The sequence below is a fragment of the Podarcis cretensis genome (genome assembly GCF_951804945.1).
Source record: "Podarcis cretensis genome assembly, chromosome: 17".
Taxonomy (NCBI): Eukaryota; Metazoa; Chordata; class Lepidosauria; order Squamata; family Lacertidae; genus Podarcis; species Podarcis cretensis.
In genome coordinates this window covers 21,012,293-21,039,696 of record NC_137187.1, presented here as the reverse complement: position 1 = coordinate 21,039,696, position 27,404 = coordinate 21,012,293, and the positions used below count along the sequence as shown (strand labels likewise).

Below are 27,404 nucleotides of genomic sequence, written 5' to 3'. Positions count from 1 at the left end.
TTATCAAGATAGATGAAAGAATCTGATTACCACTCAAATAGGTGAGGTAATGCCATATCATTACATAGAAATGAAATCTATTGAGAATTGGGTATATCTCGGATAAGACAGGCAAAACTGATGCCAGTTCCCGAGTGTGTTACGACCCTTCCTTACAAAACACGTTTTGCTCTCTTTGTCTCGGTTAAAGAATGTCAAAAAGAAATCTGAAATCCAGGGTGGTTTATCTTATGATGATGCAGTTGTATTCTCATTTCAAAAAAGGATTTGGGGAATCAATCTGGATCATATCCGGGGGAAAAGAATCTGACTTCCTAAGCCACCCTACTTCGAAACTAGGCCTTCTTGAAACACAACAAGGGGATAGTGGTGCATTAAGTCTGCAGAAAGCAATATACTGAGCCTTTAACAGTCCTGGAACACTGCAGCTCATTTAGACAGAACTTAGCATGTTGGAGGGTGGGGGAGGCCATGAAAGTGGAAAAATTGTGTTGTGTAGAGACAAACACATCAGAACCCCTGATCAATGAAATCTGAAAGCTAAAACTTTCAAATCCAGTAAGTGCTCATGAGCTTTAAATGTTATTCCACTGATAAATCATGCATCTGTAAGCACCATGCTTTTATATGTGGCCATCCTACTCCACCCTGCTTCACCCAAAGTGCATTTCATATAATTCTCTTGCATACAGAGCCAGTAAAAACAGGATTTAGACTATGCCGAAGCTGCCATTTTGCTGATTTCTGATTTACTAATGCCACATAATGCACCGTTCAAATATTTATTCAAACATCTTTTCAGAACATTTATCGAGACAAGAGAGAAAATTTACGCACAGACCATAAACTAATATTCGGATTATGGAGAGAAATTGATGAATCAGTTATTTCACAACATTCTCTTCGAGAAAAGAATAAATAATCATTTCTTTTTTTAAAAAAAAAAAAAAAGTTCCGTGTGAGACAAAATTGTCACCTACACAAAATTAGATCATATGAGAGACAGAGAGGGAGAAGAGATGGAGAAAAGAGATCTTGCTTGCTTTGCACAATCAAGATATCCATTAATTCAGACTGTTTGTGGCTTGGGTTTTCACTTAAGACAAATGTTGTTTGAGGAAAAGGCACAGCACCAGGGTGTGGGGATTAAAGTGTGTCTCTGCTCCAAAACATGGTAACACCCTGTGTGTGTGGAATGTGCCAGCAGGGTTTATTTCTTTCAAGTTTTGACTTGAAAACTATCATTCAGGCCTTAATGGCCTGGAGGCTTTGATACCACAACATACTAAATTAAATATGGATATCCCTTGAAAATTGTTTGGAACCTCAAATAGAACTGAATGTCACAGCTTGTGATGTGGGAGGGAAACAGCATGTTCAGATCGCATTCCCCAAGAACATGTTGTGTTGTTGCCTATAGTTTGGGCTACCTTCCTATAGCTTTTTGATAAATCAGGGTACATACAAACAATTTATTCTAGAATCAGTGGAGACTGAGTACTTGTCCCCCCCCCCCATGTACAATCTAGATTTATTGCTTATATGTTTTTGCCCCTGAAAAGTGCTTCTTGAGAAGCTGGTTAATTCCAAAAAATAATCTGCAATATAGCAAATTGATTCTGTGTTAACCCTGCAGTGTGTCCATCTGAAAACAGATAACAACAAATACAATGGTACCTTGGTTCTCAAACTTAACCCGTCCTGGAAGTCCGTTCCAAAACCAAAGCGTTCCAAAACCAAGGTGCACTTTCCCATAGAAAGTAATGCAAAATGGATTAATCCATTCCAGACTTTTAAAAACAAGCCCTAAAACAGCAATTTTACATGAATTTTACTATCTAACGAGACCATTGATCCATAAAATGAAAGCAATAAACAATGTACTGCAGTCACACAATCAATCTATCAGTAGATGAACTGGCTTCCACCCAGTCACACACCAAATAGAGCCACAAAAATATAAAATAAATAGCAAAAACAGACCTCAGTGTGGGACTCAAATCGGAAGTGTGGCACTCAAATCGGAAGCATAACACTCAAAACAGAGCACGTTCAGCTTCTGAAAAAAGTCTGCAAACCAGAACACTTACTTCCACGTTTGCAGTGTTTGGGTTCCAAGTTGTTTGAGTACCAAGGTGTTTGAGAACCAAGTTACCACTGTATAGGGAGTCCCAGCAATGGTGGGGGGGTGTAATCATACCTGCCCCATGATATTGTGGGTGAGCACATACCAAGACCACAATCCGTGGTTCCTGTTTCATTCACTTGAGTGAGGCATGTGCAGGGAAGAAAAACCATGGATAATGTGCACATTTCAAAACCCTCCCCTTGAATACCAAGTAGCCACACCCATTCTTGTGGACAGCAAAATCTAAAATCAATCTGGATTGAAAACAGCGTGTTGAGGATGAACATAAACAGTTCTGAACTGAAAAAAGCAACCTTTTGTGCTACAAAGCGTGTTCTCCATCACAGAGAGCACGTGTTGCGGTTGGGGATTCCAAGACACCTTGCTGTTTCTGGGCAGATGGTTTGGCCAACTCGTAAGCAGGGGCAGGCTGTTACTGGGGGAAATTACATGTTGCCATTTAGTGATTGACAGCCCTATTTGTTAAATACAAGGCACGCAGCAACGGATGTCCTCTTTCGCTGCGTGCTTCGGATCACCCGCCCTCCCTTCCCTAATGTTAGGCTGTTTGCTTGACCTTGCTATTGCCTGTCATGGGGTCGTCTGCTTTGGGGCAGGGGCCCGGTAGGAATTTTGCCATTTGGCTGATTAGTGTGTGCCACTTGGTTTTCGCCTACCGCGTAGCAAATCGTCACAACTTGTAAGGTTTGCGGTTAGGCATTGGTCTGGAATTGGTTGCTGGGGGGGGGTATGGATTCGGCTGTGCCTGCCCCCAAAAATGCTGCTGCTGGTGGAGGGGTATGGATTCGGCTGTGCCTGCCCCTCCAAAATGCTGCTGCTGCTGCTGCTGAAGGGTTTTACCGTTAAAGGAACCCAGGGGCTCCCCCATGCTTTTGTCCGAAACCCCCTGGCAAGGGGCTAGGGCCACGCAAGCCCCTGGGAGCATGCTGGGGAGAGGTGAGGCATGGTTCCCAGTCCTGTCTCTCTCCCCAGGTGACTTACCCTTGCTGACTTCGCGGGGGGTGCGAATGTCAGAGCTGTCCCCGTGCGGGGGCAGTTAGTGCTACCAATGCCTAAGCAACCACTCACATTGCTGTAATTGAATAAAGTTGTGGCCATAATTATGCCAAAAAAATTAAACAAAAATTAAGTGTCAATTGTGTTTTCCTTTGGGCTGTATTGGGGACCTTGACACGCAAATGGGTTAGTGTGTACACAGACTCAATGTGCTGATTCCAGTTAATGTAGCCCTTGAACACCATCTCCATCCCTTTAAGGGTTATTGTGATTGGCAGGACAGCCTCTTAACTGGACCATCTGGGCATGAATCTAAACAGCAAGAAGCTGGAAGACTGCAGATCTGGGTGACTGAATAAAGCTATGAAACCCCCTTCCTTTGGGGTTTTTCCAAAGCTCAGCATCTAGAGCTAGCAAAGTGGTTAAGATCCCAGAACTGTGAGCTGAGGAGACACCACTTCAAATAGCACAACCATGATCTAATTTAGGCCATTCTCTATCTCAGTTCCGGATCTGTAAAATAGGGATAATTATATATGGGGATGATAACATGGTAGTTGTTTTTTTAAAAAACCACACCACAGAAATAATTTATTTTCAGTAGTTGGACAAAACAATATATACTGCTCAGCAAAATTGCGACTATCATTTCTTACATTTCATGTAAGACATTTCTGTTTCTTCTTTATTTGCTTCCCCAAACACAGTGAATTATTCTGTCTTATTTTATACATATTACTTTTTTATTTAAATGATGCGTGTGTGCATGTGTGAATATTAGAATGTGAAACAGCCAAACCAGGCTGTTTAATGTTTGAAGTTTTATTATGTTTTTTATATGTGTTGGAAGCTGCCCAGAGTGGCTGGGGCAACACAGCCAGGTGGGGAGAGTTAAATTGTTATTATTATGAACGTATTGCACAAGCCACACTACCTGGAACCCAGTTATGAACCCTGATGAACTTAAATGTAAAACAAAACTACAAATTACTGTATTCAATGTCTGTTTTTGTTGTGTTATTGTGTTGTGTTCTGTTAATTAGCAGCAACTGGAAGGAGACAGTCAGGGCTACAGCATGTGAGGAGAGGTGTTGAATACTTTGACCCACACCATGTTCTTGAAGAACTCCCCTACCCTCCAAAGCCAACAGCAGTTTTCTTCTTACAGAATACAGCTTCCCAGTGGCATATCATGAGTTGCCAGAGCCCAGGTCTGTGCAGGAGGTGGGAGGGAAATGGACAGAGCATGCATACGCATTCAACTGCCTAATGGCATCCATGTCACTCAGGACATCACAGCCACAGACATAAGAAAAGAAGAGTCACTTTGTTGTCTGGTTTGTCTGCCACTACCTGATTTGCATGGAGACGTCAGTGATGGAAACATGCAGCTTTATGGAGGCAGCACCAGGTGTTGACATTTTGCACACCCTAACAATTTTGCACCTGGGGCAACCACCCCTATGCCCTCCCATGCCATGCCACTGCAAAAAGGTAAAGGACGCCTGGACAGCTAAGTCCAGTCAAAGGTGAATATGGGTTTGTGGTGCTCATCTTGCTTTCAGGGCTAGGGAGCTGGCGTTTGTCTACAGACTGCTTTCCAGGTCATGTGGCCAGCAGGACTAAACCACTTCTAGCACAACGGAACACCGTGATGGAAACCAGAACACATGGAAACGCCGTTTACCTTCCTGCTGCAGCGGTACTTATTTATCTACTTGCACTGGCATGCTTTCGAACTGCTAGGTAGGCAGGAGCTGGGAGTGAGCAACAGGAGCTCACACCATTGCGGGGATTCGAACCGCCGACCTTCTGATCGGCAAGCCCAAGAGGCTCAGTGGTTTAGACCACAGCGCCACCTGCATCCCTTCACTGCAGCTGCAGTTGGGACAGTGTGGTGTCAAGTTGCTTCCTCCACGCGTTGCAACAGCAAAACCCAAACACAATAAATGTGACCATCAAACATAGCAAGGACTGGAAGGAAGGGAGTCAGCTTAGGAGCCAACCTTGATACAGCACTAAATGCACCGTTACAGACTCCACCTGTATTGCCACTAATAGTAGCTTTTTCCTAAGGCTACTTACAAGTGCAGGGATGTTGCAGGGTAGGGCTAGGTGACCCCTGTGATCCCTTCCAACTCTACAATCCCATGATTCTATGGTTTTAATCAAGATCGAGGCTGGAGAGGGAAGAACCAAACCTCTACTCCCCATACATTATGATCCTGGTGAAAATTGCCCCATGCACCTAGTATTTAGTATTTAGCAGTGCATCTAGTTTGATCCAAACAAGAAGAAAGAGTAGAGATGGGCCACTAAAGATACCAGAAACAGAAAACATAAATCAAGACTCAAAAAGTTTCAAGAATTCAGACTAAATGTCAATGAAGTTAGTTCTAGCATCATTAATTAATTATATTGCACCTAATAAAATTTGTTTTATTCAGTGACAACAACATAATCAGTCAATTAATCCACAACACAATCCATAACAACACAATCATATACATGGCTACTCAGTGTCTGAGTTCAGTGGGTGCTAACTCCTAGGTTATCACATACAGGGTTACAGTCCTAGAGCTACCAATTGAAACTGAGAGCCTGTTTGTAGATAGTTCTGGGAAACCTACAGCCTTTAACCTGGAGGAGAGCCTCTCAAGCAGCACTGCATTTGTAATCCTGCCACACACAGGGTTTCAATGCATCCCTTTCATTAAGCCTAACAATCAAATAAATCAGAAGAGTTTGGATTTAACACAAATTCATTTCATGCCACATTCAGGTACAAATATTATCAGTGTAAACTAAATTATTAATTGAGTCACACATGGTTACCTGTAACTAATGCTTGGAATTCATGCTGTAATTTTTTATTGAGTGCTGATGGAAATTATCACCGTGCCCTTGCTACTATTTTTATTTTTAATATTCTTTTATTCTTTTATTTTTAATATTCTTGATGCAAAAAGAAATCCCTTACAGTGTAGTCTGAATATGGAAGTATCCCATAACCTGGTTACTCTGCCCCTGCCCCACCATACAACTATTTCAAGGGAAATGAAATATTTCACATACCAATATCAGAAGGCTGTTGGTATACTCCCTTCCCCCATTGTCCCCCCTTTTTGGGGATATCGGGTGCATTCACGGCAGACTTTGCAACTCGTATGAGCCACTGACTCATTTGTTTCCTCTCCGATAAACATTTGCTGATGTACACAATATACTTATTCTGCTCCAGAAATTGTGTCCTCCTCCCAGAGAGCATGCATTGTGGTGAGAACACCAAGACTGACCTCACTGCTGTTGTGGGTGGGAGCGACTGGATAGCCACAACAACCCAATTGGTGGTCCCTCGGCTGCTGGGGTAAATCTGGCCAATGGGATTGTTTTCATGCATTAACCGAGGGACCTTTATATACCGCTGCACGTTGCGTTGAGCTTCCTCTTAGCGCCTCGTGCATCAGATCACCCGCCCACCCTCCCCATATTTAGGGTCTTGCTATGACCTTACTATACTGTTGTGGGTCGTCTGTTTTGGGGGCAGGGGCCCGGTAGGAATTTTCCCATTTGGCTAATTGGCTGGTGCCACTTGGGTTTCGCCTACCGCATAGCAAATCGTCACAACTTTGTAAGGTTTGGCGGTTAGGCATTGGTTCAGTGGTGGTGGAGGGGATGTGGATAGGCTGTGCCTGCCCTTCCAATGCTAGGGTATTCCGTTAAAGGAATCCAGGGGCTCGCCTTGCTTTTGTCTGATCCCCTTCCAGGGGTTAAGGCCACGCCAGAGCCCCTGGGAGCATTTGGGGTGAGCTTGAGTCTGCGCCTGGTCCAATGCTCCCCCAGGATGTTTTCCCTTACTGACATCTGCTGGAGTCCAGGCATCAGTGCTGCCCTGCTGAGGTCAGGTGCAGTTAGTCAGGAACCAATGCCTAAGCAAACCACTCACAATCTGTAATCAATAAAGTTGTGGCCAAAATTATGCCAATAATCTTGAACTAAATTCTGTGTCAATTGTGTCATTATTTATTGAGGGAGGTCTTGGCATCTTAACACACAACTTTTTGTTGTTGTCGGAGAGCCTTTTTATATGACACACATGTCTATAAAACAATGCATTTTGGCAAAGTGGCGTTTTCAGAAACACATATGTGACAAAATGTGAAACTAACACTATTTAAAACATTTCTGTGGTTCAAAACTAGCACTTTTTTTTTAAAAAAGAGAGCTTTTTACTGATGTGTAGCAATCTCTGGAGACTGGCAGCACCCTCCCCTCCCTCATCACCATAACTATTTTGGAATTAGGCGAGATCAGGTGCAGTCACAGCAGACTGCACCGTAGGGTTGATTTACTGAGCCTGCAAAACTCTTCCAGCCAAAAACAATGCATAATTTGCTTATTTCTTTTTTGATATCTCCTTATAAATAAAAGATAGGATGATGATGAATTATAGTTTGTAAACACCAGAGCCAAATAATAATTGTTGATAGCTAATAAGGTGCCATGAAAACTGGTCTATACAAGCCACAAATGACACTACAGCAATAAATATCCAGGAGGGGTACTATATGCTGTATAACAATAACGGCTCTTATCGCTCTTTGAGTAATCAGGTCCTCCCCTAAAGAGGGCACGTATTGCGGTGAGACCTGGACAACCGACACCCTGTGTTGTGGGTGGGTACATTTGGTAAGCCACAACACCCGATTGGTAGGTTCCTCAAAGCTGGGTACAATCTGGCCAATGGGAAGCAGTCTAAATGGATAGAGGGACCTAGTTATGCCCATGCACGTCACCCAGAGCTTCCTTTTTCGGCACGTGCATTCGGAACACCCGCCCACCTCTCCCTACTTTTAGGACTTTGTGCTTGATTTTGCTATGCCATTGTCTGTCGTTGGGACAGGGGCATGGCAGGAATCTTCCCCACTTGGCTGACTGGTTGGTGCCATTTGGGTTTTGTCACAACTTGTAAGCTTGCGGATAGGCTCTGGTTCAGGAGATGGGGTGGGAGAACACTCTCGCCATCCCTATGTGAAGGGTATTCTGTTAAAGGAATCCAGGGACTCAATGGTTTGGTCAAACCCTGAGAAGGGATTGTTCCTGTGCCTGACTCCAGGGGGACATTTGGGTGGTGGAGTTAGCCCATTCCCGGCTTTCCGCTTATCCAGGTGTTCACCCTTAGCTGATCTATGCTAGAACCCTGGGTCAGCGCTACCTGCACGACAGGGAGCTAGTTGAACCAGAGCCTATGCAACCAGTCACTTTCTGTAATCAATAAAGTTGTGGCCTAAATTTTGCCAAAAAACAAACCAAAAATTTGAGTCAAGTGTGAATTTATTTAGGGGGGAGGTTTCTGGCTCTGAACACGCAATTGTTTCTAGAATGTGCTGGTTAAAAACATTTCTATAACAGGTGAAAACAAATAAGCCTGTCAACCCACAGACACGGATTGTGTTCGCTTCAGGATGCGAATGGGGCTCCGGAAGGGATCCCATTCACATCCAGAGGGACCACTGTACCCCAATATAAGCTGCTCCTTTAAAATTTCGCAGGCACTCCACCTGTTCTATTTTACCCTATGTCTGTTTCGACAGTGATACTGTAAAAGCCAATTTTTGTAAGGTTGTGAATTTAAGCTGCACTTTAACTATTCATGGTCGGAATTTTTTTTGGGGGGGAGTGAGGCTTATATTCAGGCCCGTATGGTATATATAAACATAGTAAAACATCAAACCTGAAAAACTTCTTGATACAGAGCTGCCTTCAGATGTCTTCTAAAAGCTGTGTAGTTCTTTATCTCCTTGACATCTGAAGGGAGGGTGTTCCACAGGGTGGGAGCCACTACCAAGAAGGCCCTCTGCCTGGTTCCCTGTAACCTCACTTCTCGCAGGGAGGGAACCTGCAGAAGGCCCTGCTTACCCTTTGTGAATGAAAATTAATCAAATGGCACCCAGCCAGTCATGATTCATGTTTATTGCCAGGCAATCCTTGCAGGTAAGCTATGAAACATGTGAAGATTGTTTCAGGTGGGGTGCCTTGAACATATCTATCAGACTGCATAATTTTGAGTCATAATCAGTAAGTCTTTAGATTTCGATGGCTCTGTTCAATCTAGGACTTGGTTGGATATCACCCTTCATTCTAAGTTTAGAATGACTTTTTATCAGTTCTAATCAGTAGCTATTATGTCAGCTGGGAACACAGTCTTTGTTTTTCCTTTATGCAAACATTTACCGTTAAGGAAACAACTGAGTGGCAGAATTTTCATTGGCAATGATACGCTTCTCCACAGTAAATTTCATAATGACCTTTAATTAGTAGCCCAATAAATCATAGAAGACAGGCTGGCTATCACTTGCTAAAACAAGAAGATTCTATTTGTCTGATTTATTTCCCATTACACAGAAACTCAATAAATGGCTGAAGTCTTGACTGAAGATATACAGACAAATATAAAATTCGACTAGGAACTCAAGCAATCATAAAACAAAGTTAGTGACATTTAACGCAGGCTGGGGAGGAAAAGGGAAAAAGGAATGAAGCAAAGTGGCTTTCATCCTTGAACAAATTGGGGGAAAATTCATATACAAGTTCCCTTCACTTTATAAAGCTAATTGAGACCTTAGTGAGGACTAACACATTTAGAAGGTTGTACCCAGTGTTAGTCATACTCCGAGTAGACCCACTGAAATTAATGGACATGACTAACTGAACTTTCATTAATTTCAGTGAGTCTATTCTGAGAAGAACTTAAACACAGACACACAATATTATAAACCAATCTTTTGTTCACCATATGGCAGGGGTGCCCAAACTTTTTTCAAAGAGGGCCAGATTTGATGAAGTGAACATGCGTGAGGGCCGACCAAAGTTGTTTTTTTAGGAATGAAGTTGTAGAGCGTTTTTTAGGATTCAACTGCGACAGGGGATGGATAAAACCAGCCAGGGAGCCGAATTAGGCCCCCAAAGCAGACTTTGGGCATGCCTGCCATACAGTAAGTTTGGTGCTCTATGGCCTAATTTATGAAACTTCATTTATTACTCAAAGATATATGTCTTACTTTGAAGCGAGTGATTTGTTATGCACCTTAGAAACCTGCATAAATCTTGCTTTAACCATTTTTAGAATGGTTTGCTTCATACAAACTGGGGGAAAGCACAAAATCATCGGATTTTTGAGTTGTGTGTCAAGGTCACCAGGGCCACCCCAATAACTCACACATCACACAGAATTTTTTGTTCAAGATTTTTGGCATAATTTTGGCCACAACTTTATTAAAATACAAATTTGTGAGTGGTTGCTTAGGCATTGGTTGCGACTATCTGCCCCCACCATGGGGGACAGACTGACATTCCGCATGATGCAAGAGTCAGAATAGGGGAATACACTTGGGGGTAGCGACGGAGCAGGGAACCAGCCCTCACCCCAAATGCATCCAGGAGCTCATTGCTATGGTCCGAGCCCCCTTGACAGAGTAGACAAGCAATAGTTAGCCCCCAATTCCTTTAACGGAATCCTTTGCAGCAGCAGCATTAGAGGGGCAGGCACAGCCAATCCATGCCCCTCAACCAACCAAACCATAAACCAATGTCTAACCACAACCTTACAAGTTGTGACGATTTGCTACGCAGTAGGTAAAAACCAAATGGCACCAACCAATCAGCCAGATGGACAAAATTCCTACCGGGCCCCTGCCCCAAGAGCAGACGACCCCATGACAGGCATAGCAAGGTCAAAGCGAACAACCCTAATTCTAGGGAGGGGGGGACGGGCAATCCGATGCACTGGCAAAAAGAGGAAGCCCTAGCCTCATGCAAAAAGTTTTAGCATTTCTGGCTGTCAATCAACAAATGGCAACATTAACTTCTTCCCAACAACAAGGGAAGCCCCAATCGCATCAGTGGCCAACGATCAATTAGCCCACCCCCAACTGTGGAGTGTCCTGGCAGTCCCCACTGCAACACGTGCTCTCCATGAAGGAGAACACGCTTTGGAAAGAACTTCAATGAAGGGTCTACAATATAGGTTGCATCTTCTACTGTTTCCCTACTATATGGCTGTCCAGCCTCTTACTAAACACCTCCCATAAAAGAGAAGACACATCTCCTGAGCCTTGTTAGTTCCACTCCTTTCCTCTGAAGCTACAGAACACAAACCTGCTTGCTCTTTTGCATGACATTCCTTCAGATATTTGAGGATACCAACCATGTTTCTGCTTCATCTTCTCTCCTCCTGGCTTAACATGTTCCAAATTGCCTCAGCATCTTGGTCACTTTCTTCTGGACACAATAGTTAATGTAATATTTAATAATATTTAAAGTAATATGTCCTTATTGAGGAACTACAAGATATGATTCGTCAAAAGGAAAGACATTTTTTAAAAAAGTCTCATCATTATTTGAAGGTGTGGAAGAAAACCTGACATTTTATTGCTTCTTTTTCAAATAAGTTATAAAACATTTTTTAAAAAAATGAATTTCTAAGGCCAAGGCAGTGCACCTCTAATGCTTATGATTAGAGCAAGAAAAGGAGAACCTTCCTATAAATGTGAGAAATGTTTAATGTTCTCTCATTTTATGCCATCTCTTTCCTCCTTTTTTTTCTATCAACCCATCTGATCTGATAAATACCCTGAATGATAATCACTGTATGGAATGACCTCCAAATAAAGCATTTCTTTTTTTCTCCAAACAGGCTTTAATTCAGTGTAATTTATCACATCTTATTCAATTTTCGTTACTTCACATACACTTGCTAACCTATTGTAATATTAATGACATTATCAGTCTTCCAATATTAACTGACAACACAGACTCTCATATTCCAAATCTATGCTATGTGAGCAGGCTTTTATGGTGTTTGTAGTGGGTGACCGATGTTTTTTGTAGAGAAGAATATCAATCCTCTGAAGAAACCTGAGAAACTGAATGTAAAAATTGCAAGCATTTTTTTGTGTTTGTTTTTTAATGTAGAATTTTATCACTTAGTTTAGCAAATAACAAATCAAGACTCCCTCAGACAATGACTTAAAAAAACAACAGCACCTAGAATACAGTTTCATTTTGTAATGCCAAAATGTGAACAAAATCGGACATTTTAAGTAGGAGCTGAAAAAGTACTGTACAATAAACCTTAAAAGCAGTTTCAGCCAGTGGTGAAGCTGAAAGGAAAAAACAATGTGGTCCACATAACAGGTTAATATCCAGGGTGATATCCAATGTTGTGCCAGAAGATGTGAAAAGATTTTTGGAGAGACACAAGGCACCGCAGATGGCTAGAAGGGAAGGGGGAATACTGTGTGCACCACTGAAAATCTGCTGTGTGAGTGGAATAGCACCAACAGAAGTCAACCATAATTTTATTGCTGAGGATGGAATCCGAAATGGACCAGATGATCTGGATCATACTGTCTCAACTGACACAGAGAGCCAAAACCACTGTAGGTGTTCATTGCATAGTGAACTGTCAACAGAAATGCTGCTTGAATTGAGGCGTAGCTTGAGTATCCAAAACATTGTGTTTTGTCACAAGCAAACATGTTGTGAAATTCTTCAGCGCTGTGCACAAATAGGAAAACAGGACACAGCACTGGAAACATGAATCTGGAAAATATTTTATAGTATTCTTTAATGATATTATTATCATTATTAATTCAATTTATATACGGCCTTTATCAAAAGATCCTAGGGTGGTGTACAACATTAAAAACACATTGCGTGTGGAGGTCCCCAAGCCACCCCTCAAAATAATTTACAAATCACACGTAATTTTTGTTTAAGGTTTTTGGCATAATTTTGGCCACAACTTTATTAAAATACATAATCTGTTAGTGGTTGCTTAGGCATTGGTTATGACTATTTGTCCCCCCGCCTGGGACAGAACTGACTATCCGAACTCCCTCAGAAGCCAGTAAAGGGAAAACAATGTTGGGGATCAGTTGAGCTTAGCGACAGTCCCTCACCGCTCACCCAACCTACTCCCCAAGGCTTGCCGGCCCTGGTCCCATTTCAGGGATTGGATGAAATATTGGCAAGCCCCAGAATTCATTTAATGGAATTCCCTTCCACCACCACTGGAGGGGGAGGTCCAGACTATCCTGACCCCTCCTCCACCAATTCTTATAACCAATGCCTATCTGCAACCTTACAAGTCATGACGAATTGCTAAGTAGTAGGCAAAAACCAAATGGCACCAGCCAATCAGCCAAATGGACAAAATTCCTACTAGGCCCCTGCCCCAAGGCAGATGACCCCATGACAGGCATAGCAAGGTCAACCAGAACACAGGGCGGGCAGGCGGGTGATCCGATGCACTCAGCAAAAGAGAAAGGAAAAGCAGAGTGCCCCAATATTTAAAGCCTTTGGTCCCACCCACCCAATTTGCAACATGCAATTTGCCCCAGCAACCCGGTCACCCAATTGTTGCTTCAGGCAATCACCATTTAACCTGCCTGGCAACAGAGGGTTGGCCTGGCAGACCCCACCGCAACACGTGCTCTCATTTCAGGAAGAACACGCTTTACAGAACATCAATTATAAAAATCATACTGATAGCCTAATAATAAAATAGCCTAATAATAAAATAGTCATCTTAATAACAGTCCTCTCCCCGACACTTTTACAGGCCATAGACTATTTATTAGCCATAGGCATGGGTAAAGAGAAATGTGTTTTGCTGGGACCTAAAGACATGTAAGGATCGTGCTAGGCAAGCCTCTCTGGGGAGAGCGCTTCAGAATCAGGGAGACCACAGAAAAAGGCCTGTTCTCTTGTTGCCACCCTCCAGATCTCTTTGGGATAGGGGACATATAGAATGGCCTCAGTTGACAAGCGCATCATGAGAAAATATCATGAAGGACTAGGGATGTGAACTCCGATGGGACCAAGCACTGCATGGGCAATCCACTGCCAGATTTGATTTCTTAAAATTCTCAACTTGCCAGATTTGATTTCTTAAAATTCTCTACCCAAATGCCATTACAGTTGAATCTGCATTTTCCCCTTTAGCAACTGGTGGGCTGGCAGAGATCACATGGTTGTTATCCAAGAATCCTACAATGGGGTGGGAAGCTATCAGTACTTTGGTTAAAACGACCAAAAAACATTCCCCTATTACTGGTTTCCTTATCAGCAAAGGCACAGCCGTGCCTCACCCAACCCCGATAGACTTTAATGCAATCCCTCTAGTTTGTGTAAAAACACACATTACTCAACATTCAGAATGTAGGTTCCATCACTGCAGTTCTGGTACACGGAGGATTCCTAGCAAAAATCAATGATATAAAGGATTTTAATCGTGCAGAACATTTTCCTTGACAAAGAGGGATTAAAAGCCAACACACTGGGAATCATTTATTAATAAGAAATGCTCTCAGTACTCTTTCTTGATCTGAACTGGAATGAACCTTTCTTTGGCTATCAGCTTTTCTTTGTTAAATGTCAGGAAAACAGACCTTGGAAGATGATCAACCTGTTTGTCTGCACAGAGCAGTGTGTCAGCACCTCCCTCCACGTCCAGCAGCTGTAAGGATGTTAAATATAAGCAGTTCTTCCATCACTCTGGCATTCTATTTTAGTCTAACTCTACATCAGGAGGCAGCCTGAGCTCAGCACTGATAACAAAGCACTATCGCTTTTCAAAGTGACACAGTGCAGTGACATATCAACACTGGAACTTAAACGAAAAGCCCCTTCTCATTTAACTGCTAATCTCCTGAACCTACATTCTGCCTGGCACTCCTGATTTTCAATTAAAACTTTTCAGTAGCAAGGGAAAGTTTGGTTTGCGCTGTAGTCCCTATCGGTAGAAGTCAAAGCAGGAAGCCACTGAGAGGATAAAGAGATGATGGGCATATCTTCCGGACTGACAAACGGCAGCCGAATTTCAGCTTTGTATATGCATGCGGTTATGCATACTGTGCATTATAGCAAGGAGAAGGGCTATGAAATCAATGGGTGTATGCCATGCTCTAGCACCTAGTGTGATGAAGTCATTTTATGGAATATTAACTGCAGAAATGGTTTTATAGCTTTTATTCTACTAAATCTGCAATCTTTTGCATTTCATTTTTATCTTATTGTATACTATTTTAGCAGATTCCCCCCCCCCCCCCGTGTTTTCAACTGATGTCAGAAAGTTGTCAAAGAGGAAGTAGTTTCCATAGCTCGGGTGCTACAGATGAGAAGGCCCTGCCATGTAGCTTTGCAGAATGCATCACGGTTCCAGGTGGAACCTCCTTAGTAGACCACAATGCACAAGCTGACAGTACTGGGAGAGACCGTGGCTTCAGTGACCCAGCACCCATTGATTCCAAACTGCTTGTGTGGAACTTCCATTTTAATTCCACTTCCAGCTAATTCTGGAAAAGCAGTGTTTCAACAGTGCTAAAACACTCCTATACATTTCAAGTGGCTTTTCCATAATCTACCAGGCAAAACCTGATATTTGTATTCTTTTCCTACAGTAGCTCTTTTGTTAATACAGTGGTACAATGGTTTACGAACTTAATCTGTCCATTCTTAAACCAAAGCATTCATCATCATCATCATAATTTATTATTTATACCCCAGCCATTCTGAGCTGCTTCCAACAGAATATTAAAATACAATAAACCAAGGCGTGCTTTCCCATAGCAGCAGGGGGACTCAATTTACAAATGGAACACACTCAACAGGAAGCGGAACATGTTCTGCTTCCAAGGCAAAGTTCACAAATCAAAACACCTCCTTCCAGGTTTGCAGCGTTCTTAATCCAAGTTGCTCATAAACTAAGCTGTTCTTAAACCAAGGTACCACTGTAATATAATATTTAATTGCCTGCTTTAGTTGTATTATTATTATTATTATTATTATTATTATTATTTCTGAACACAGGAACCGGACCTTCTAAACCATATCAATACCACTGATTGTCCAAAAATCTATCAGGCAACTTCGGTAAATTTAAATAATTGATTACTATGTAGCCTTCCTATCCGCTGGAAATTACCGCTCCTTGTTGAATGTCTTTTTTGCATATGTTATTGAAATTGAACAAGTAGGAATTTTTAGGAAGATGCTTGAACAACTGTGCAGGTGTCATAATAAATGGCACCCCATCAACAGGCAGTGTCATACCTCGACTACAGTAGCCTTGATTGTGCAATCATGACTGCTTAAGACATCTATACCAAGGCTGATTATGTAAAGGCAGCAAACTTCATGGCACCTGGCACCAAAACACCAGTTTCACTACTTAACAAAAACTAATTGTGATGCTCATCGCAGATTAGTAAAAAGAACATATCCCTAAAATTCAAACCCTCCAAGAAATGGGCAAAGGCAGACAGACTAACCCTCAACTTTTCTTAGACGCACTAAAAGAGCAGAGACAATGCCAATGCAAACATTGGGGCTGTAACCTAAACGTGCTTGCAACAGACCTCCATCTCCTGCCGCCCATAAACCCTCAACATAAGCTCCAGAGAGTGGGTGGCTTCTGAAGAAGATTTGGGAGGCATGTAGTGGGAGGAGATGAAACATGTCCTGTAGTGTGAGTGGAATTATGCGTTCACTGCATTGGATAGAAGCCTTTTAAACACCAATGTTTTATTGTCAACCCTTGGGAGGAATGGCTTGTCAAAGTGGGCATAGCCAATGCTTACAAGTTGTTGTTTAGTCGTGTCCAACTCTTTGTGACCCCATGGACCTGAGCACGCCAGGCACTCCTGTCTTCCACTGCCTCCCGCAGTTTAGTCAAACTCATGTCGGTAGCTTCGAGAACACTGTCCAACCATCTCATCCTCTGTCGTCCCCTTCTCCTTGTGCCCTCCATCTTTCCCAACATCAGGGTCTTTTCCAGGGAGTCTTCTCTTCTCATGAGGTGGCCAAAGTATTGGAGCCTCAGCTTCAGGATCTGTCCTTCCAGTGAGCACTCAGGGCTGATTTCCTTAAGAATTGACAGGTCTGATCTTCTTGCAGTCCATGGGACTCTCAAGAGTCGCCTCCAGCACCATAATTCAAAAGCATCAATTCTTCGGCGATCAGCCTTCTTTATGGTCCAGCTCTCACTTCCATACATCACTACTGGGAAAACCATAGCTTTAACTATACAGACATTTGCAGGCAAGTAGGCAAGGTCAAAGTTAAAGAAACACTTCTCTGCTGATTGGCAAAGGACAGGGACTGTTTGAAGGTGCATGTATGAGCTTCCACGCCTGCCTGAAAGTTTGAAGTGTGTGGTCTGTATTGTGTGTGTGCATGCACACAAAAGGCATGTGGCCCAAGGGCAACTGGTGAATGCTTGGTGGGGCTTTATAGGCTTATAAATGAAAGTATGAGAATTAATTGTGGGACCTAAGAAGTGCATATTCTAGCTAGTGAGCATAAGAATGGGGCTAAGTCTACAGAGTTGTATTGCTGATAAGCAGGTACTTGGACCACAAAAATACAATTGGTAGGGAGGGTTCTGTGTGATGTCATTTCCCCTCCTCTCTTGGAGAGGAAGGAACATATAGTACTTCCCATTCCTTCCTCTCTTCCTTTGACCAGCGATGGATGCGGATGTGCCTCTGCTTGCTCCTAAAGCTGGCTATACTGTAAATATAAGTATTTTGCCTGCATGGTTTTTACTGCTGCTATTGATGTGAACCAATGCAAGATTATAAATAAGTAAATTTTTTTTTTTAAAAAAAACTTACTTCCCAGGTCATTGCCCGATCCTTATTAAGTGGGGTAAGAAAGGGGAGCCAGCTTACTTCGTTGCTGGATTTGCTCCAAACAAGGCTTTACAGTGCAATTCCTATGCTTTTATTAACTTTGCTGCCAGTGATGAGATTTTGAAACTCCATTCAGCCCACACATGTGGGAGCCTGGAGGAGCAAACTGCAATTAAAATATCCTCTCCTACCCATTAAAACTCATCTCACGATAACACTCTCCTGTCTCAGTGAAAGATTATCCCCAAAGTAGAATGTGGTAAACTGCATTAGCTTTCTCTACATAGCTTAGCATATGCTATGAGGATGCATTATCAATAATTATTCTAAGGGTCTCCTCTTTCCATAGAACTGTTTACCTTTGTACTATTTTCTTGAACTTTCTTGCTGGTAAAACCAAGTTCTGTCCTAATCAGGAATTTTCTAACAGCTCTTACTTTCAGTGTCATACAAAGATTCCTGTCATTTTGGAAGGCTAAAGCAAAGTATAATAGTTTATCAGATCAGAGTTTCCCAAACTTGGGTTTCCTGCTGGTTTTGGACTACCATTCCCATCATCCTTGACCACTGGCCCTGCTGGCTAGGAATGATGGGAGTTGTAGTCCAAAAACAGCTGGAGACCAAAGTTTGGGAAACCCTGGACTAGATGATTACAAAATAGGATTGGCCTAGCTACTAGGTATCTTACCAAAAGTTTGAAATTATAGTGGAGAAAAACTTACTACACACACACACAAATAAAAAGGTGGACTAATTTAATATATGTAAATCTTTTAACTGTTGTGCAATCAAGCAGCCTCAGCAAAAAATAAAATTAAATAATAAAAAAGCTATCACAGCCTTCTAAAGAAAAAGTCCACAAAGGTCAACAACTAGAAAAATAAAAAGTAAAAAACTCTTTGCTCTCTTGCTCAGAGCAGTTGTTGAAGGACAGAAAGCTCAATCTCTCATAGCTGGGCACAGAGGGCTTCCTTCCTTTGACAGCCAACTTGGTTTCTGTGGTGGAGGGATGGTGGCACAGATCACCTACAAGATGGGATACGTCTCTCCTCTACCAGACCACATGCTCACCTGTATGGACTTCTATGCAATCAGCTGCAAACAATTATAGCTATTTGTTACCTATGACTACCAGGCTAGACTATCTTAGCAGTATAGGGAATTAAGGTATTTAACTATTGCACTCTGAATTCTTTAAACAAATAGCCCAAATGGATAGACTGACAGTAAGCAGTTGGATTAAGATCAATTTATTTCTTTTCCCCTCTCATTTTACACATTCAAACAATACGGATGTTCCTTTGCTTTCCCATTAAAATAGGCACTCAGCAGTTGATAGCATGACCTTATGGAATTGACAAATGGCGTTCAAAGCTGTAGTGCCTCTAGCAAGGTATCACTGCAGATACAGACCCAATTATTTATTTGGGAGAACGAAGTTCAAGTCTTATAAACTAGCGATCCCATATAAAATGTGCTATAGCTAGTTCAGTTCCTTCTCAGAATCCTGTGCACATAAAATGGGACTAGTGTCTTTATAGAGAGAACAGACAAGACAGAGCAATAGTGGGGACTGATTTATTGAATGTAAAGAAAGAATGGTGTTAGTTACTGAAGGCAGTTTGAGGGACCTAAATTTCCAGCTCCCAACTTTCATTCTCAGACTTCCTTTATATATTTTCTGAGGCCAATCCGGCTACGCCATCTCTGCAATAAAATCTCAATGGTCCTTATGGATACTGTGACCTGTTCTGAGCAAGGGGCAAAACGGAAAGGATATAGGCCATGAATGAAATGTTCCACATCCTGTTTAAATGCATGTGCAATATAGGATGCCACGTTTGTTTTTGCATTGACAATGCAAACCAGCACCCCTAAGTACTGGCAAGCCAACGCGACATGCAATTACAGCAGCATGTGTTGCATGTGCATTTAAAAATGCAATGAGGCTTAGACCAAATGCTTACATGCGTAAGCATTTTCACAATGGGCTGTGTCCTCATGAATGTCTCTGCCCTACCAGGGCAAGGAAGAAAACAGGATAAGAATATGGTCCAAAAGCAGCAACCAAGAATCTGGAGGGTTAGAGGCAATCACATAGTCCAACAAAGGTCATTAGCTGGATTCTAGTGTGCACATTTTTCAATCAGAGGGACCAGAGACAGACACAAGACCAAATTCTGGAAAGCTATGGAGTGCTACATTCCTCACATTGAGAAACAGCAGCAATTATATGGAGCCACCAGGTTCCTATTGGTTGCTCAGGTCACCTGAAGAACAACAGTGATCTCTTTAGGGGTTTTTTCTGGGGGATGTGCATGACAGAAGCTATCAAGCTGGTGTCTCTCTGTCTCAGATCTGACCTGGTTGCAGATGGAGTGAGGCTCCTGGGATGTCCTGCCAGAGACCCTGGTTCAAGAGCTTTGGAACATTCTACACCCTTAACCCTCAGTATGTCATTAGAAGTTTCACTTTATGTTTCCCACCAAAGGTGTGGGAAACCTCTGGTCCTCCAGGTGTTGCTGGACTATAGCTCGCGTCTTCCTTAGACACTGGCCATGCCAGCTGCAACTGATGGGAGCAACATCTGAAAGGTTCTCCACACCTGCCTTATGTAATTCTTACTTTAAGCAGGCACACGAGGCTATGCCCTGCGATTTCATGACTATCAACAGAATATGTAAAACCCATGTATTCCAAACAGAGACAGGCAAGTATTCTCAGAGAGGTGAAGGTAGTATGAACCATTTGTTTATTTTGTCTCATCAACTCTAACAAAACAGGGTTTTGAAGCACTGCAAACCTCTTGACCAGCAATGAGAATTGGACAGCAATGAGAGTTGGACAGAAGCAATATGAGCACACTGCAAGATGCACACATCTTTTTGAGAATAGTGCATGCCACTATCATGCTGCCATTAAGTCTAGGGCATAACAATTTTAATAATAATAATAATAATAATAATAATAATAATAATCCAAGTGTAGTACTTCCTTAAGTACATCGTATAAATGGAAATCAATATTTTCTCTGTCTTCATTTGCCAGAAATAAATCTTGCCCGAGTTTTCAACTCTCTCTTTGGTGAATTCAAAGTTCATGTTTTACATTCACTATATAAATCTCATTGAAACCCCTTTATCTGAGGAGTAAAAAGACATGCCATGAGGCATTTTTTTTTTCTCCTCCTGGGGCCTTATGAAAGTCATTCCCAGACCAAGTGTGACCTACATGAACCCCAGACTTTGGATTTCTAAGAAGTGGAGAAAAACTGTTTCTAGAAACTTTTAGGAACTATATCTTACTGCTACTGCTTTATTAGCTGCTTAATTGCATTTTATTTATAGCCAATGTGTTTTGCTTATCAGTGCTTATGGGTACTTATTATCTATTGTCTTTTTGTTTTAAGATTTTGTATAATTAACTTGACTAAAAAGCTTTAAAAAAAAAAAAAAAAGTCCGGGTGGGAATTTAATGAAGCTAAACTAAACGTTTGATTCATCATGAATTCAAAACATGGCACAGGTTTCATTAAGAGGCCAGGGCATCATCTTGAGTTTTCAACACTTCATAAAACAATTGAAGAATTGTTTGCTGACAGGAAACTAGCAGCAGGTGTACGTTAGTGTTGACAGCTGCATCTCTGACATGGATCACAGAGAAACTCTGTTGGAAATGCTGTAACATCTGGAAGGTTTGGTCAGATTTCAAAAAGCTAATTTTTGAAAAAGTTGCCTAGTCCCCTTTTGTACAGCAATCCCTCCCCCCAAAGAACAGCCCAACCTTTCCCCCATATGTATAATAAACTACTTTAAAAATAATCAACAATTCTTCCTCCCTGCAGATACTACAGGAGAAATAATAGCTTGTCATGAAATTTCCAAAGCGGCTTTTCATGCACTCTCTGTTAAACGGGTTTTGAAAAACCATATAACTTAAGTCTCAGACATTCTTGATATTACAAAGCCAAAGCATTCAATAAACTAGCAGGTATTCACCATCGGAATTATCTCAGTAAGGGTTAGCTTGGTGCATTTCACAATGGATGATATGTGAGTTTCTCTTTCTATTTATTTAATTAGCAACAAAATAGAAATAATTTAGAAAGTTATTACTTTTTATTTATTTGCTTATTTTCTAAAGGTCTTTAACAGTAAGGTGGTGTGTGTGTGTGTGTGTGTGCGCGCACACACACACACGTGCTGTTTTATTTCAAACATTACATTAACAAACAGTACACTCTGCTCTGCCGAGCTCGTGGCTTCCTTCCACCTCTTCAACTGTTTTTTTTATTTTCAAATATTTATTCTCGTACTTTAGATCATCAATTTCTGACCTTTATAGTCTTAAAATCATCTCTTTCTCTCTGGTCAGAAAAGGATTTCCAGCTTATCATTGCAATATTTATTCCAGTCCTGCCAGTGTCTTCACCTTTTTACAATAATTGCTCATATACCAAATAAAATTTACTCCAGTCTCTTTGCAATTTTTGGTCGCCTTGGTTCCGGATTCTACCGGTCGGCTTGGCCAACTCCGGCCTAGTAAGTATGTTTAGCATCATAGCCTTCCAATCTAACATACAAAGCCATTAGAGCAAAGGAAAGGACACAAAAGGAACTAGAAAACAGAATATATATTACATTACATTATATATTTACAGTTATATCCCACCTTTCCTCTAGGGGGCTCAAGTCCTCCTCCTCCCCATGTTATCCTCACAACAACCCTGTAATGTTGGTTTGGTTGAGAGTGACTGGCTGGCCCTTGGTCACTCCGTGAGATTCATGCCTGCATGGGGAACTGAAGCCTGGTCTCTCAGGTCCTAGTCCAACACTCTAACCACTACAACACCACGGCTAAGATTAGGCTCAGTAGATGTACATTTTTAAATACTGTTAAAACACTTGCTGTGGCATTTGCCTGTTCTTTTGAAAATGTCTGTACAGGGGGAGAGAAAGAGTTAATAGATAGACCAATGGAAAAGCTAGAGGCGGAGCCTACCTGTTTATAAAAGGGCTTAGTCCGAGGTTTGTTTAGTTAGCTAGTTGGTTGGTTGGTTGGTTGGTTGGGAGGGAAAAGGCAGTTGGGAAAGCAGTTGACAGACAGATGGAAATAGAGAGATAGTTAGTGCAGTTGGTTCTTGTGTGAGGGGAGGTAGAAGAGTTAGAGACAGAATAAAATAAGACTAAGAGGGTAAAGGGTAACAGCGTTTCAAATGCATTTAAAGTTTATTTGTGTTTGCAATAAAATATGATCTTCATTGTTAACTTAAGAACCTGACTGAGACTAAGTGATTTACCGGGGAGGACCTGGTTGGTGGCTGCGGATTAGTGGTATACAGGTCAATAGTCCATGAGACGACTGGGGCTCCGTACGAACGCCACACTTGCACTGATATATGAAGGCATTGACTAGAAGTAATTTGAGTTTTTAGCCAGCTGGAAGCTGAGTGGGGGGAAGAGTTGTTAAAGGTGTTTGTACACCACCCATCATACAAATATATCCCAGGGTGGTGGGTGGTGCCTAAGGCAGGTGCAATAGGCATCTGTGTGCCATTAAAACACACACACACACCCCAGTGGAGGGACACTTCCACCTTATTCCAACCCTTCTAGAATGGATCAGGACATAGGATTGCTCTTCCCAGTATAAGGTAAAGGTAAAGTACCCCTGGACCGTTAAGTCCAGTCAAAGGCAACTATGGGGTGCAGTTCTCATCTTACTTTCAGGCCGAGGGAGCTGGCATTTGTCCTCAGACAGCTTTCTGAGTATTGTGGCCAGCATGACTAAACCCCTTCTGGTGCAACGGGACACCGTGACAAAAGCCAGCGAGCACAGAAACGCTGTTTACTTTCCCACCACAGGGGTACCTGTTTATCTCTTTGCACTGGCGTGCTTTCGAACTGCTAGGTTGGCAGGAGCTGGGACAGAGCAATGGGATTCGAACCGCCGACCTTCCAATCAGCAAGCCCAATACTCAGTGTTAGCAGCCTGTGGCCAAGAAGGTCATGGAGGCAGGACCAGCATGGCCACACGGGTAGAACCAAAGCAGTTCTCTGCAAATCTCCTGTGCAAAACCGTTAAAGCTGTAAATTAAGGTCAAAGCACAATGAATATGCAGTTTAAACCATGAACCATTTCCCAAGAATATACACTTTAACATACAGACACTACAAGTATTTATTATTGTTATGTAGTGAAGTTTCACCCTGGGCCAGCAGGGGGAAACTGTAGATAGTTTTCACTCAGGTCCACGTCAGTTATTTTAGGCGGGAAACTCTGGGTTGTTGTTGCTACAATGTTGACAGCCGGCTGCCTATAAAAGCAGGCCAGCTGAGCAGTTTGCTTGTCAGTTCTATTCCAGCTTACAAAATAAAGAGCTGCTTTGGAGAAATCGCTGTGTTGTCTGCTATGTCAACCCACAACATAGCAATTATGAGTCAGACAAAATGCATGCACTTTGAAAGAGGGCAGCATGGAAACAGCTTTAACTATGATTTTTGAGTAAGCAGAGAGGAGTGAAGATTCTGCAGAAGGAACCCACACAGGCACTCAGCTTCTCTCCCCCACCTCTTATGCACACAAATAAGTTGCACTTTAACAGGGAGATAAATAAATTTAAAACATTCCTACTGCTACAATGCTGGCTATCTTGCTCCTTCTACAAAGTGTTCTGTGAGGGAACTTCTCTCCATATTCTGAAAGATGAATACCCACAGGAAATATGCCTAGTTCCAATTGGCTCAGGGTCAGCTGACCAAAATAGGTTGGGTGGCCAGAGTAGCCCCTGCCACCCACCTCTCTGCTTCTTTATGAATCTTAGCTTGTTATTTTCCCCCTCCTTGGTTCTTAACAGGAAAAGAAGGGAGGGAGTCAGCAAAAGAATCCATCGCCTTACCAAAGCCATTTCTGTGGGAGAGAACTGCTGGAGACAGGGCCAGGGCCGCAGACTAGATAATTCAAAAGCAGCATTTAAAATATAGTTTCCTGAGAGGCAATAAGAAAAGTCAGAGAGGCCAAAGAGTGGGTTGAAAACTGGAAAAAAAAGTAGCTTGAACTGGGTCTGATAAGGAAATGGAAACCAATGAAGTGAGTGTAACCTTTTGTAGGCAAAATTAAATGAGCAGCAGAGTTAAAACAAGGCAGGGGGGGAAGAGAATTGAAGTTGACAAAGAGGTAGGCCAGGAAGGAGAGAATTACAGCAGTCACACTGTGAAAGGGTAAGAGAAAGAATCGGTGTTTTCAAAGCAGAACAAAAATAGTGAATGTTAGCAATATTTAAAAGTTGGGAACAACAAGTTTTTGCAGTAGCCTGAACAAAGGGAGAAAATGGAAGAGAGGAGGTCAAAGAGGACTCCTGACGTTCCAAATTTGAGAAGAGGAAGAATACAATGACCTAAAGAGACCGAAAAGAAAGGAGGAAGTTTTTCGATATGAAAAAAACTTCCTTAGATAATGAGAAGGTATGCAGTCAGAAATAGCAGCAAGACAAAAAGAGATATTAGAAAGGAAAGATGATGATAAATTTGAAATAGAAGAAAAGATATGAAGCTTGTCAATACAGATGTCAGAGTGAATGTTAAGAGAATGGATAATAGGAGCAAGAGAATGGTGGATAAGAGAAAACGGACAGGAACCTGAGAGACATGCTAGAAAAGCTTCAGTGGGGGGAAATAATAATAACTGCCATTAAAAGACACACAAGTTATGTTCAGATAGATAAGAATGAAGCCAAGAATGCAATGTTCAACAAACTCTAGAGAGAAAAGAGAAGAGTGAGATGACCAATCATATAAAAAGCTGAAGATAAATCAGGGAAAAAGAAAAACATTAGCAATTAGCAAGCATGAAATTACTGTACATGCAAGTAAGAGTAGGTTTAATGGAGTGAAACAGCATAAAGAAAATGGCAGCACTGAGTAGAAAAAACATGGACAATATAACATTATTGTCTCCACCTTTCATCTTTCACCGAAAGTGACACAATGGCCAATGTGGTTAAGAGCGGTAGTCTCGTAATCTGGGGAACCGGGTTTGCGTTTCCGCTCCTCCACATGCAGCTGCTGGGTGACCTTGGGCTAGTCACACTTCTTTGAAGTCTCTCAGCCCCACTCACCTCACAGAGTGTTTGTTGTGGGGGAGGAAGGGAAAGGAGAATGTTAGCCACTTTGAGACTCCTTCGGGTAGTGATAAAGCGGGATATCAAATCCAAACTCCTCCTCCTCTTCTTCTTCTTCTTTTTCAGGATTACATTGTCAAGCAAAATGTGTTTGTGCAGTAGGGCATGACTAGCATGTTTGGATGGACATAATTATAATTGAACACAACCCATGAAGGAACTCTCAGGTTTGCCTGCCACTGCTGTGGCACTTGTTTCAGACAAAATGGCTTCAGACAAAATTTAAAACTTATGCTAAACCTATCTGTTTAACTTGACCTCCACAACTCCTGGTTTCTCTTGTCTTCTAGAACTTATTGTAGAATTGTCCATTTTTACCCCCAAAACATTACATACTATTCCATGATTAGTGGATTGCATGAGGAACCCTTTGGTTAAAGTGTGGTGCTAATAACATCAAGGTGACAGGTTTGATCCCAATGCCAGCCATCTGCATATTCCTACATTGTACTCATCTTGAGCCTGTAAAATTACCACCTTTTTGTGGGGAGGGATAGAAGATTTAAGGAATATAACAATGACAATAATGAAACATTTATACTGTGTGACTGAAAGAACTCATAAAGCTATATCCATGCTACAATATTTTATAGTATTTGAACATGTGCTTCCAGTTGTGCATAACTTTCTCCCTTCCCAAAGGTATACATTGGAGTGAAAGCTCTGTGCTTTGATCTCTATTCACTTGGGGTCAGTGATGATGTCAACCTCCCTGTAGGATAAAGTTGGTAGTAGGATACCCACAAGCCTTCCTCTATCAGGCTGAACCAGTTATTAAAAGTCTCTAAAGTAGGCAGATCTGGACGGGGAAAGATATGTCAGAAGCTTGAAGGATGCTTTGAGTCACTTCATCCCTAAGGAGACTGCTGCTAGCTGTGCTTGTGGATATAGCGCACTGGTGCATCAGCTGTTATTCTCCAGCCAAATTCTTTGGGGAAAGTATCTATGCAGGCAGCTCAACCCGTCTGCAGGGAGTGAATGCTTTTTTGAGGTATAGCAGCTAGTGAGTTGCACTACAGTAACCAAATGCTTCTGCATTTTTCCAAAAAAAGAGAGGGGAGTTTAGACCTTGCAGTATCTTCTTAATTGACGTTAGCAGGAGAGTGGAATACATGCGGATTGTCATTGTGAATGGTGTGGGATATAAAAATATGAAGTAAACAGAAGCACTTATGGAGAGCCCACTAGTATGTTGGGAGTAACTGAACATGAGAAGGGGTTAGTTTCCTTCATGACCATAAATCATCCCCATAGATGAGCTAGCTGCAGGTTTATGGTCAGCCAAGCCAGTTACTATGGTTACAACCCAGTGCCCCTACTATATCTGTGAGTAATGTATGTCAGCTGATTCAGTTGTCTGAGTCAGCCTGAGTCTGTTAGTTGC

At 42.0% G+C, this 27,404-nt stretch overlaps 1 protein-coding gene across 25 annotated transcripts in view; it reads right to left on the bottom strand.

Annotated features, from left to right (window-relative positions):
* PTPRD (protein tyrosine phosphatase receptor type D) overlaps positions 1 to 27,404 on the bottom strand; it is a 1,166,566-nt gene that overhangs the window by 675,553 nt on the left and 463,609 nt on the right. The window lies entirely within an intron of this gene.